Consider the following 12,436-nt stretch of genomic DNA (forward strand, 5'->3'; position numbering starts at 1 on the left):
AGCCTCTGACCTGCTCTTGTAGCCACAGTATTTATGTGGCTGGTCCAGTTAAGTTTCTGGTCAATGGTGACCCCTAGGATGTTGATGGTGGGGGATTCAGCAAAGGTAATGCCGTTGAATGTCAAGGGGAGGTGGTTAGACTCTCTCTTATTCGAGATGGTCATTGCCTGGCACTTGTCTGGCGCGAATGTTACTTGCCACTTATCAGCCCAAGCCTGGATGTTGTCCAGGTCTTGCTGCATGCGGGCACGGACTGCTTCATTATCTGAGGGGTTGCGAATGGTAGTTGTAGCATGATTTCCCTGCTTTTATACTCCATCCCCCTAGAAATAAAGGCCAATATTCCGTTTGCCTTCCGGATTACCTGCTGCACCTGTATGTTGACTTTTTGTGTTTCACGTACGAGGACACCCAGATCCCTCTGTACCGCAGCATTTTGTAGTATTTCTCCATTCAAATAATATTTTGCTTTTTTTATTTTTCCTCCCAATGTGGACGGCTTCATATTTTCCCACATTATATTCCATCTGCCAAATTTTTGCTCTTTCGCTTAACCCGTCAATATCCCTTTGCAGACACATTCTCCCCGCAACTTGCTTTTCCACCTATCTTTGTATCATCAGCAAATTTGGCCACAAATGGCAATGAGATAGTGACCAGATAATCTGTTTTAGTGATGTTGGGGTTGAGGGATAAATATTGACCAGGGCACCGGTGAGAACTACTCTGCTCTTCTTCAAAATAGTGCCATGGGGTCTTTTACGTCCACCTGAGAGGGCCGACAGGGCCTCAGTTTAATGTCTCATCCAAAAGATGGCACCTCCGACTGTGCAGCACTCCCTCAGTACTGCACTGAACCATGCTCCACCACCTGTGGCAAAATCTTCAGCCATCGCGTTCCTACTCTCGGAAACTCTCTCCCTAAATTTCTTCCTCCTCGACCATTAATTTTAATTACCTCCAATCATCTTGCTCTTACTTGCCGCTCGATGTCCATTTCTCCTATAAAGCACCATGGGATGTTTATTATATGAAAGATGCCATATAAATTTTAGTTATTGTTCTGTTACTGCTTTTGAAGCCATTAAAGAAATGAGAGGGGAAATAGGCAGGGCTATTGTTGATATTTTCAAGAGTTCCATAAATACAGAGGTTGATGCTGAGAACGGAAGATAACCCATATTGTCTCAACATTCAAATAAGGAGTTAGACATGAACCAGCTAATTATAAGCCAGTTAGTCTGACATCTACAGTTGGGAAAATGCCGGATGGTAATTTATAAGATATTCATCTAAAGAGCATAAAAGGTGTAAAGGGGAGGTCAACATGCTTTTGGAAGCAATAGTTCGAGCCTCACAAATTACTAAAATTCTTTCAGATAGCTGCTAAATTAGACAATGAGGGATATACAATGGACATACTATACTTAGATTTTCAGAAGGCATTTGATAAAGTTCCCCACCAGAGACTTTTAAAGAAGGTAAAGGTGTGTGAAATTACTGGCAAACTAATGATTTGGATAGAAAATTGGGTAAGCAGTAAGAAGCAGAAGGAGATGATAAATCTGGGGGCAGGAATTCCATCGGGGCCTGTTTTGGTCTTAAACGATATGAAAGTAGGTACTGCTAATATAGAAAATAGGAGCAGGAGTAGGCCATTCGGCTCTTCAAGCCTGCTCCGCCATTCAATATGATTATAAAATTAGCTGTTGACGCCAAGCTATGTGATCAGGTGTCCAGTGTAAGAGATGCTGAAAGTTTGGAAATAAATCTGGACAAATTAAGCAGAAGGGGAAAGGAATGGTAAATAGAGTTTAATGTCGAGAAGTGTAAGTTAATGCATATTGCTTCAGGAAATAAGGAACATGTGTATATAATGGATACAGTTCCATTAAAGGTGAAAAAGGAAATGTTAGTGTCATTGTTGAGATATTGTTCATATATTAAAGTATTTAATCAGTGTGAGGCTGTTACTTACAAGGTAAACCAGGTCATCATGGAATCATAGAAATTTACGGCACAGAAGGAGGTTATTCGGCCCATCGTGTCTGTGCCGGCCGAAAAAGAGCCATCCACTTTCCAGCTCTTGGTCCGTAGCCTTGTAGGTTGCGGCACTTCAAGTGCACATCCAGGTACTTTTTAAAAGTGATGAGGGTTTCTGCCTCTACCACCCTTTCAGGCAGTGAGTTCCAAACCCCACATCACCCTCTGGGTGAAAAAATTTCTCCTCAGCTCCCCTCTAATCTTTCTACCAATTACTTTAAATCTGTGCCCCCTGGTTATTGACCTCTCTGCTAAGGGAAACAGGTCCTTCCTGTCCACTCTATCTAGGCCCCTCATAATTTTATACACCTCAATTGAATCTCCCCTCAGTCTCCTCTGTTCCAATGAAAACAACCCCAGCCTATTCAATCTTTCCACATAGCTAAAATTCTCCAGTCCAGGCAACATTCTCGTAAATCTCCTGTGTACCCTTTCTGGTGCAATCACATCTTTCCTGTAATGTGGTGACCAGAACTGTACGCAGTACTCTAGCTGTGGCCTAACTAGCGATTTATACAGTTCTAGCATAACCTCCCTAATCTTATATTCTGTGCCTCGGCTAATAAAGGAAAGTACCACCTTATCTACCTGTCCTGCTACCTTCAGGGATTTGTGGACATGCATTCCAAGGTCCCTCTGTTCATCTACACTTCTCAGTATCCTCCCATTTATTGTGTACTCCCTTGCCTTGTTTGCCCTCCCCAAATGTATTACCTCACATTTTTCTGGATTGAATTCCATTTGCCACTTTTCTGCCCACCTGACCAGACAATTGATATCTTCCTGCAGTCTACAGCTTTATCCTTCACTATCAACCACACAGCCAATTTTTGTATCATCTGCAAACTTCTTGATCATGCCCCCTACATTTAAGTCTAACTCATTGATATATACTGCAAAAAGCAAGGGACCTAGAAGTGAGCCTTGCGGGACCCCACTGGAAACAACCTTCCAGTCACAAAAACTCCCGTCAACCTTTGCTTCCTGCCACTGAGCCAATTCTGGATCCAACTTGCCACTTTCCCTTGGATCCCATGGGCTTTTACTTTTCTGACCAGTCTGCCATGTGGGACCTTGTCAAAAGCCCTGCTAAAATCTATGTAGACTACATCAAACGTGCAACCCTCATCGACCCTCCTTCTTGCCTCCTCAAAAAATTCAATCAGGTTAGTCAGACACAACCTTTCCTTAACAAATCCATGCTGACTGTCCTTGATTAACCCATGCTTTTCCAAATGGCACTTAATCAGATAATCTCAATCTCAATTAAAAATTACACATCGTAATCTTAATTACAAATCAAAACACGTAATTCAAGTTGTTTATAACTGATTAGTGTGGCCACATTTGGTATACTGCAAGGAATTTTGATCACTTTATCTTCAAAAGGAAATGGATGCATCAGAGAGGGTTCACAGAAGAATGGCAAGATGATTCTGGAACTTAAAACTCTAAATTATAATAATGGGTTGTCAGAACTAAAATTGTTTTCATTGGCGTGAAGAGATTGAGAGGCAATGTAACCCATATCTCTACAATGGAGAAAGGAATGGATAGCTTGATGTAAATAGGGTTTTTTTCCTAAACTTCAGTTGTGATCACACAAGAAGACACAAGTACAAAATGTTCGAGCTTCATGTGGGACTAGTGATTTGCAGAATTTTTCCAAACTGGTTAACGTGCAGAATAGACATACATCAGAGTTGGTAAAACCAATGAACTCTTTGTTGGATGGTTATCTGGCTAGAAGTTAGAACGTTGTGGGTTCAAGTCCCACTCCAGAGACCTGAGAACAAAATCTAGGCAGACACTCCAGTGCAGTACCGAGGGAGTGCTGCACTGTCGGAGGTGCCGTCTTTCGGATGAGACATTAAACCGAGGCTCTGTCTGCCCTCTCAGGTGGACATAAAAGATCCCATTGCACTATTTTGAAGACGAGCAGGGGAGTTTTCCCCAGTGTCCTGATCAACATTTATCCCTCAACCAACATCACTAAAAACAGATTATCTGGTCATTATCACATTGCTGTTTGTGGGACCTTGCTGTGCACAAATTAGCTGCCGTGTTCCCTACATTATATCAGTGACTACACTTCAAAAGTATTTCATTGGCTGTAAATCGCTTTGGGATGTCCTGAGGTTGTGAAAGGCGCTATATAAATTCAAGTTCTTTCTTTAGAAATTGGATTGAAAGTAACAAGAGTAAATTTAGGCAGAGATGAGTACGTTGTTTTATGGAGCATTAAGAGGCACATTATTTAGGTCAAATTATCTGGAGAAAGTTTACAGTTTTAGCTCCTTGGACTGATTAATTACCTCCCTCAGGAACTTTAAATAAGGTAAGAAACCATGATAAAGCAACTTGTATACAGTCCATTGGAGAGAATGGGTCCGTTGGCATCATGGCTTTTTCCCATTCCACACTTTCTTATGTTCTCAATGTTGTGAAATAATTACAAGAACCAGATTACCTGGTCATTATCACATTGCTGTTTGTGGGACCTTGCTTTTCGCTAATTGGTTGCCACGTTTCCTACATTACAACAATGACTACACTTCAAAAGTACTTGGTTGGCTGTAAAGCGCTTTGGGACGACCTGAGGTCATGAAAGGTGCCATATAAATGCAAGTTCTTTCTTTTAGGGAAAGCGATTGAAGCAGACAGTAGAGGCAAGTTCTTACTCTGGAGGGAGAAGAACTCAAGGGATGGGGTGAGAAAGTGGGAGGGAGGGTTTGGAGAGATGGACCTGTTGTGCTAAGGGGGCTTTTCCAGTGCTTGAAAATTATTTTTTTGTTAGGAACATTGGAACAGGAGGAGGCCATTCAGCCCCTCGAGCCTGTTCGGCCTTTCAATTAGATCGCGGCTGATCTGTGTCTTAACTCCATTTACCCACCTTGGTTCAGTAACCCTTAATACCCTCGCCTAACAAAAATATGCACGGATACCAATCTTAAGAAAGCAAAACACCTTTCCAGATATGGCACTGGATTTTTTAAAAAATTAATCTTAATTGGACACTTCGTAAAAAAAATCATTTGTTTGTGGAGGAAAAAGTGACATCTGCCATTTTTTTAATCACCAACGTGACACACACAAAGCTGCCTTGATTTACATCATTGTGTTTTGCCCATTCATCAATAAAAGGCTTGCCAAACACTAATTGAAGATGTTGCCCCTTTAACAGGGAGATGATCAAACCTGAGATTGCCTTGACCATTTGGTACTAGAATAATAAATAGAAGTACCAGTTTTTAGGATCTGGAACACACTGGCTGAAAGGGCACTGGAAGCAGATTCAATAATAACTTTCAAAAGGGAATTGGATAATTACTTGCAGGGGAGTGGGACTAATTGGATGGCTCTTTGAAAGAGCCAGCACAGGCACAATGAGCCGAATGGCCACATTCTGCGCTGTATCATTGTATGAGCTTATAATGTGACTGTAAGGATACAGATAGACAGAGGAGACATGGAATCATAAACCGAATATATAATTCATAAACATGTAGCACCTACTTGTTATTCACGATGTCTGACATGCACTGGCTGAGAGGAGGGCACTAATAATGCGGCTATCAGCTGATGGGTTTTTATTGGTTTAAAGAAGCCTATCCCTTCTCTCCCAAAAGCGCTGAGCCCAGGAGAGCAGGCGGGTTTGACGGACAGCTGTAAGGGGATGAGCCAAATTCTTTTCCTTGGCTGAATTTAAAAATAATCCGCTGCTCTTCACTTCTGCACAACCCGGGGCTGATCTCATCAGCAAAAAAAAAATCACTGGGACGAAGGCATGAGTTAGACCGTAGGCAAATTTTCCCTTATTTAAAAAATATCAACAAAAACTTGAGTCTTCCCAATTCCAGGGTGTGTGTCTGTTAACGTACTGGATTCAAGGTCAGTGCATGTATGAACTAAAAAAAAAATGCAAAACCGCTGCATTGTATAATTGATACCAATAGCAAACTAACCCTGCCTCGCCACTATGTAGCATGGGCTTTCAAAGCACTCCGACTGGCTGCATCTCTCTAATTGTGTTTCGATTTGCATGCATGTAGACCAGCCTAAGCAATTTGTCCAATCTCGACCGTAATGCTGCAGATTTGCGAATTAAAGACGCGTAATTCGCTGCCTATAAATGTCAAAAGAAAATCGCCCGCAGTGTCGGTGGTGAGTCTCGAACCGTCCATCCGAGGGCTGTATCCAGTGTCGCTGTAGCTGCAGTCCCCTAAAATTGGTAAAGGCAAAACGGTGCGGTTGACTCTGCTATTCCAGTGCACCTTCCCATTTGACTAATTTGCCCCATTAGTTTACACGGTTCTCCCCCCCCCACCCCCATAATGTCACTGCAGCTATATTTCCTCCCGCCTGCCCATGGCAATAATATATTTTTTAAAATTAAGGCCACTTACCCCAGCTATATTTGTTTCTCCTTAAAGCTCCAGTGTGCATTGTGTCCGTTTGTGGATGCTTAAATATAAGGACAATCAATCTCAAATTCATTTAAGAATGAAATGAATTGGGTCAAAAAGAGATATCAAAAGTCCATTTAATTTATAGTTGCTGTAAGCAGGAAGAAGTATTTTCATTGAATTAATATAAATTATAAAACTTTCCAAAAATTTGATTTAGAAAGACTTTATTTAGCACCTTTCATGACCTCAGGATATCCGAAAGCCCTTTGAAGTATCTTTTGAAGTGTAGTCACTGCTGTGATTTATGAAATGCAGCAGCTAATTTGCACACAGCAAGGTCCCACAAACAGCAATGTGATAATGATCAGATACTCTGTTCTGGTGATGTTGGTTGAGGGATAAATATTGGCCAGGACACTGGGGAGAACTCCCCTGCTCTTCTTCAAAATAGTGCAGTGGGATCTTTTACATCCACCTGAGGGGGCAGACAGGGCCTCTGTTTAATGTGCACTCCCTCAGTACTGCACTGGAGGGTCAGCCTAGGTTTTTGTGCTCAAGTCTCTGTGGTGGGGCTTGAACCCATGACCTTCTGCCTCAGGCGTGAGAATGCTACCAGCTGAGCCAAGGCTGACACCTTATTGGAGCACACCATCCTTTTTTTCTGAAGGCTCATTTTCCTAAATGCTCCCGTCATCACCGTGATCCACTGTGGAACTGAACCACAGGGACCAGGAAGGTCTTCAATCTTCAGTTCAGTCTTCAATCTTCAGTTTGCAATCAGTTGAATGATCTTGGTTACATCAGTGCAGTTGCCCTTAATGTCCCTGGGCTAAGCTGGGGAGGTATCAGCTAGTGTTCCCACTTGTGATCACTATCCAGTTACCCTGCTGGAGAATGTTCAGACGTACTGATGCTCAGTCCACGAGCTCACGTGAGGAATGGCCATTCAGATGAAGTTACCCCACTCTGGTGTGATGGAACAAATCTATCCTCTTTCCCCTGTCCGGTGGGTCCATCCTGGTACAGAATCCTTTCCACCCCCTGTGACTCCATCCCTGTTTACAGATTTCCCCACTCAAACACTCTCAACAGCATAAAGTTACCCCCGAACCATCATCCTGAACTGGGGAAACTCAGCTCTAACATCACTCTGAAACATGGACCTGTGAACCTGTCACATAGAATTCTTTGGGGGAAGAATTGGGGGTAAAATGTAACTTTGGGGGCACAAAATGGGCGATGGTGGTTCGGCCACCCAGTATACACCTGCCCGATGGAAAATCACGCCTGCCCCACCTTCATTGTGTCTGTACTATTATATCCATAAGAACATATGAAATAGGAGCATGAGTAGACCATACGGTCCCTCCAGCCTGCTCCGCCATTCAGTAAGATCGTGGCTGATCTTCCACCTCAACTCCGCTTTCTCGCCCGATCCCCATATCCCTTGATGTAAAAATGTATTGTTTTGTAGATTGAAGTTCCCAGGTCTAGACTGAATTTATCACAAGTTTCATCCTGATTCTCTTTCACGATTTAATTTTTTAAGAATATAAAACGGGAATATATAAACTTTTGCCATGAGAAAGTTTTGTCCACGTGCACCCTGGGGTAAATATTGTGCAATTGTTGTGGGTTCATGGTGCTCACTGAAAAGTTTTTTTTTTAATTGTCCGCGGTGGCAGTAATTATTGCCCATCCCTAGTTGTCCTGAGAAGGTGGCGGTGTGCTTGCTCCTCTTAAGCGACCGTTTGTACAACTGAGTGGCTTGCAAGGCTACTCTAAAGGGCATTAAGAATCACCCACATAGTGTGGACTAGAATAGTGGAGGCCAGATGGGGTAAGGGGTGGCAGGTTCCCTTTCCTGAATGACAATTTGGCAGGTTCCATGATCGTTTTCTTGTGTCAGCCCACAAGTTACCAAATTTATTGAATATACTTTCACAACTGGCCACGGTGGGATTTGAAATCGTGACCTCTGGGTTGCTCATCAAGTATCATTGCTCGTCCAGTATAACTACTACATTACCATACCTATAAAAGACTCTTCAATTCGTGACCAATCTATGATATTCAGCTCCTAGAATAATTTCAACAACAACTAGAATTTATTTAGCGTCTTTAAAATCCTAAACGACCCAAGGCCTGCTCCAGGATTAGGTCAAGTGCATGGTTGAGTGTACAAGTGTTTTCAGTACACTTAGGAAACACTTTGATCTTCTAAAATAAAAATGCTGTGATTTTAAAAGAAAGAAAAATGGAAATATGTAGTTACAGAGTCGTGAGGAAAAGATTGGATGCTGAGACAAAGAGGATGATGTTAGGAGGAGTGATCAAAAGTTTGGTCAAGGGTGTGTCTTAAAAGAGAAGAGGGAGATGGAGGAATTCCAGAACGTGGTGTCTAGGAAACTGAAGGCTCGGCCACCAATGGCGGGGCAAAAGACGCACAAGAGGCCAGAGTCAGAGAAACAGAGAGTTTGGGAGGTGTAGGGCTGGAGGAGGGTGCAGAGATAGGGAGGGGCAATGCAAGGATGAAAATGTTAAATTTGAGGTGTTGGGGGACTGGTAGCTAATGTAGGTCAGCGAGGACAGGGGTGATGTGCGTGTGGGACTTGGTGCGTTACAGGATATGGGCATCAGAATTTTGTGTCAGTTGAAGTTTGTAGAGGTTGGAGGATAGGAGACTGGCCAGTAGAGTATTGGAATAGTAAAATCTGAGGTAAAATAGGCATGAACGAGGATTTCAGCGACAGATGGGCTGAGGTGATGCAGAGGCAGGCCATCTTACGAAGGTGGAAGTAGGCAGATTCTATGATGGAGAGAACGTGGACATGGAAGTTCAGTTCAAGGTCAAATAGCAGACTGAGGTTGCAAATAATCTCATTTAGCCTGAGGCAGTGTCTGGTGTGGGTGGCAAGGGTAGCGAGTATTCGGCAGGGTCCAAAGATGATGGTTATGGTCTTCCCAATGTTTAGCTGGAAAAGGTTGTGGCTCACCCAACACTGGATGTCGGATAAGCAGTCTGACAACGCAGACAGCGGACAGGGTTGAGAGAGGTGGTGGAGAAATGGAGCTGGTGTTGACATCGGCTTCTACATGTATGCTGACATGTCTGGGACAATGACACCTAGAGGCAGCATGTAAATGAGGAAGAGGAGGGGGCCAAGGATGGATTCTTTGGGGAACCCGAGGTGATGGTGCATGGACGGGAATAGATGCTGCATGTGGATATGCAAGAGTGGAACCAAGCAAGGGCAGTCCCATGTGCTGGATAGTGGAGGAGAGGCATTGGAGCAGGACATGATATGGTCAACTGTGTCAAAGGCTACAGAGAGATTGAGGAGAACAGGGAGGAACAATGCACCGCAGTTGCAGTCACAGGGAATGTCGTTGATAATTTTGGTTAGGGCCGTTCTGGTGTCACGGGAGTGACAGAAACCTGACTGGAGAGATTCAAACAGAGAACTGTCAGAGGGACGGGCGTGGATCTGGGAGGTGACAACAGGTTCAAGAGCTTTGAAGAGGAAACAGAGGTTGGAGATGTGATGGTAATTTGCCAGGACAGGGGGATCGAAGTTGGGTTTTTGAGGAGAGGGTGATGACAGCAGTTTTGAAAGAGAACGGAACAGAGAGGGAGCTTTTTACACTGTTCTATGGTGATGGTACTGAACCACAGTGGTAGATAGGTGACTAAAAACGGGCTTGAAAAGTTGGGATTGGAGAAGGTTTTTAAAGGGAGAGAGAAGTGGAGAGATGGAAGCAACTAGGGAAGGAATTCCAGAGAGTTTGGCTGAGGCAGCTGAAGAATCTACCATCAATGGTGTGTTGCACAAGAAGCCAGAGGTGGAATAAAGAAGGGTAATGGAGGGGTCGTAAGACCGATCGGTGAGACAGGGTGGGGTGAGGCCATGGAAGGATTTGAAGATGAGGATTTTAAATTCCATGCACTGGGTGACAGGGAACCAGAGTAGATCACCAAGGGCAGGTCTGGTGGGCAAGTGGGACATAAGTGTGGGACAGGATATAGACATCTGAGTTTTGAGTATGTTGAGCTTCATGGAGGGAACATTAAGGAGAACTTGAGGAATTGAGTCTGGAGGTGAGAAAGTGTGGGTAAAGATTTCAGTGGCAGTCAGGCTGAGGTAGGGTGGAGGCAAACAGTATTGTGGAGGTGGAAGAACGTGGTCATGATGAGGGACAGGATATGGAGTTTGAAACTCAGCTCTTGATTGAAGAGGACACTAAATGGCCAGGGATGAAGATGGAGTCAATGGCAAGGGAGCAGAGTTTATGGTGTAGGCCAAGAACAAAAGCATCGATCATGCCAAGCTGGGGGGAACGTTTGACTCATCCATGACTTAATGTTAAACAGGCAGTCTGTCAGCACAGATGTAGTTGTGGGATCAAAGAAATTGGTGGAGAGGTAGAGCTGGGCGTCTTCAGCGAAGTATGGAAGTAAACCCCGTGCCTGCAGGTGATGTTGCCAAGGGGTGGTATGTGGAGGAGGAGGAGAAGGAGAAGACCGCCAAGAATAGATCCTTTGGGGGACTTTGGAGATGATGGCGGGTTGAAAGCCATTGGTGGGGATGCACTGGCTGTGTTTTGGGCAGGTCTGAGTGGAGCCATGCGATGGAGGTCCCACCGAGCTGCACAACATGGGCCAGGCGATGGAGGAGGATGGCACGGGGACACCAACTCACCTTATTCTATGCAGGCTGAACATTCTTTGCAAATACACAACGCAAAAATACAAAACCAAATGGCTTTTCAGCAATGAAGGATGAGGATTACTGTGCTTCTGTTAAACTGCTGATAAAACCTGCCCTTACAGATCCCGGTGTTGAACCAGTTAGCCTAACATCTGTGGTGGGTAAAATTTTGGAGTCTATTATTAAGGAGACAGTAACAGAACATTTAGATAAACATAATTTAATAGGACAAAGTCAGCATGGCTTTACGAAGGGGAAGTCATGTCTGACAAATTTGCTTGAGTTCTTTGAGGACATAACGTACAGGGTGGATAAAGGGGAACCAGTGGACGTAGTGTATTTAGACTTCCAGAAGGCATTCGACAAGGTGCCACATAAAAGATTATTGCTCAAGATAAAGAATCACTGGATTGGGGGTAATATTCTGGCATGGGTGGAGGATTGGTTATCTAACAGGAAGCAGAGAGTTGGGATAAATGGTACATTCTCGGACTGGCAACCAGTAGCCAGTGGTGTTCCGCAGGGGCCGGTGCTGGGTCCCCAACTCTTTACAATCTATATTAACGATTTGGAGGAGGGGACCGAGTGTAACATATCAAAGTTTGCAGATGATACAAAGGTGGGAGGGAAAGTAGAGAGTGAGGAGGATGTAAAAAATCTACAAGGGGATATAGACAGGCTGGGTGAGTGGGCGGAGATTTGGCAGATGCAATACAATATTGGAAAATGTGAGGTTATGCACTTTGGCAGGAAAAATCAGAGAGCAAGTTATTATCTTAATGGCGAGAAACTGGAAACTACTGCTGTACAATGGGATCTGCGGGTCCCAGTGCAAGAAAATCAAAAAGTTAGTATGCAGGTGCAGCAGGTGATCAAGAAGGCCAACGGAATGTTGGCTTTTATTGCGAGGGGGATAGAATATAAAAACAGGGAGGTATTGCTGCAGTTATATAAGGTATTGGTGAGACCGCACCTGGAATACTGCATACAGCTTTGGTGTCCATACTTAAGAAAAGACATACTTGCTCTCGAGGCAGTACAAAAAAGGTTCACTTGGCTAATCCCGGGGATGAGGGGGTGGACATATGAGGAGAGGTTGAGTAGATTGGGACTCCAGTCATTGGAGTTCAGAAGAATGAGAGGTGATCTTATTGAAACATATAAGATTGTGAAGGGGCTTGATCGGGTGGATGCGGTAAGGATGTTCCCAAGGATGGGTGAAACTAGAACTAGGGGGCATAATCTTAGAATAAGGGGCTGTTCTTTCAAAACGGA

The 12,436-nt window shown here is 43.9% G+C and overlaps 1 protein-coding gene across 1 annotated transcript in view; it reads left to right on the forward strand.

The window, feature by feature from the left end:
• The first annotated feature begins 5,798 nt into the window (after positions 1 to 5,798).
• Positions 5,799 to 12,436, forward strand: part of hhatlb (hedgehog acyltransferase like, b) — an 81,686-nt gene continuing 75,048 nt past the window's right edge. The window contains exon 1 of the mRNA XM_067999387.1: positions 5,799 to 5,934. The gene's annotated coding sequence lies outside the window, so the exon portion shown is untranslated. The remainder of the gene's footprint in view (positions 5,935 to 12,436) is intronic.

The sequence above is a fragment of the Heptranchias perlo genome, chromosome 2 (genome assembly GCF_035084215.1).
Source record: "Heptranchias perlo isolate sHepPer1 chromosome 2, sHepPer1.hap1, whole genome shotgun sequence".
Taxonomy (NCBI): domain Eukaryota; kingdom Metazoa; phylum Chordata; class Chondrichthyes; order Hexanchiformes; family Hexanchidae; genus Heptranchias; species Heptranchias perlo.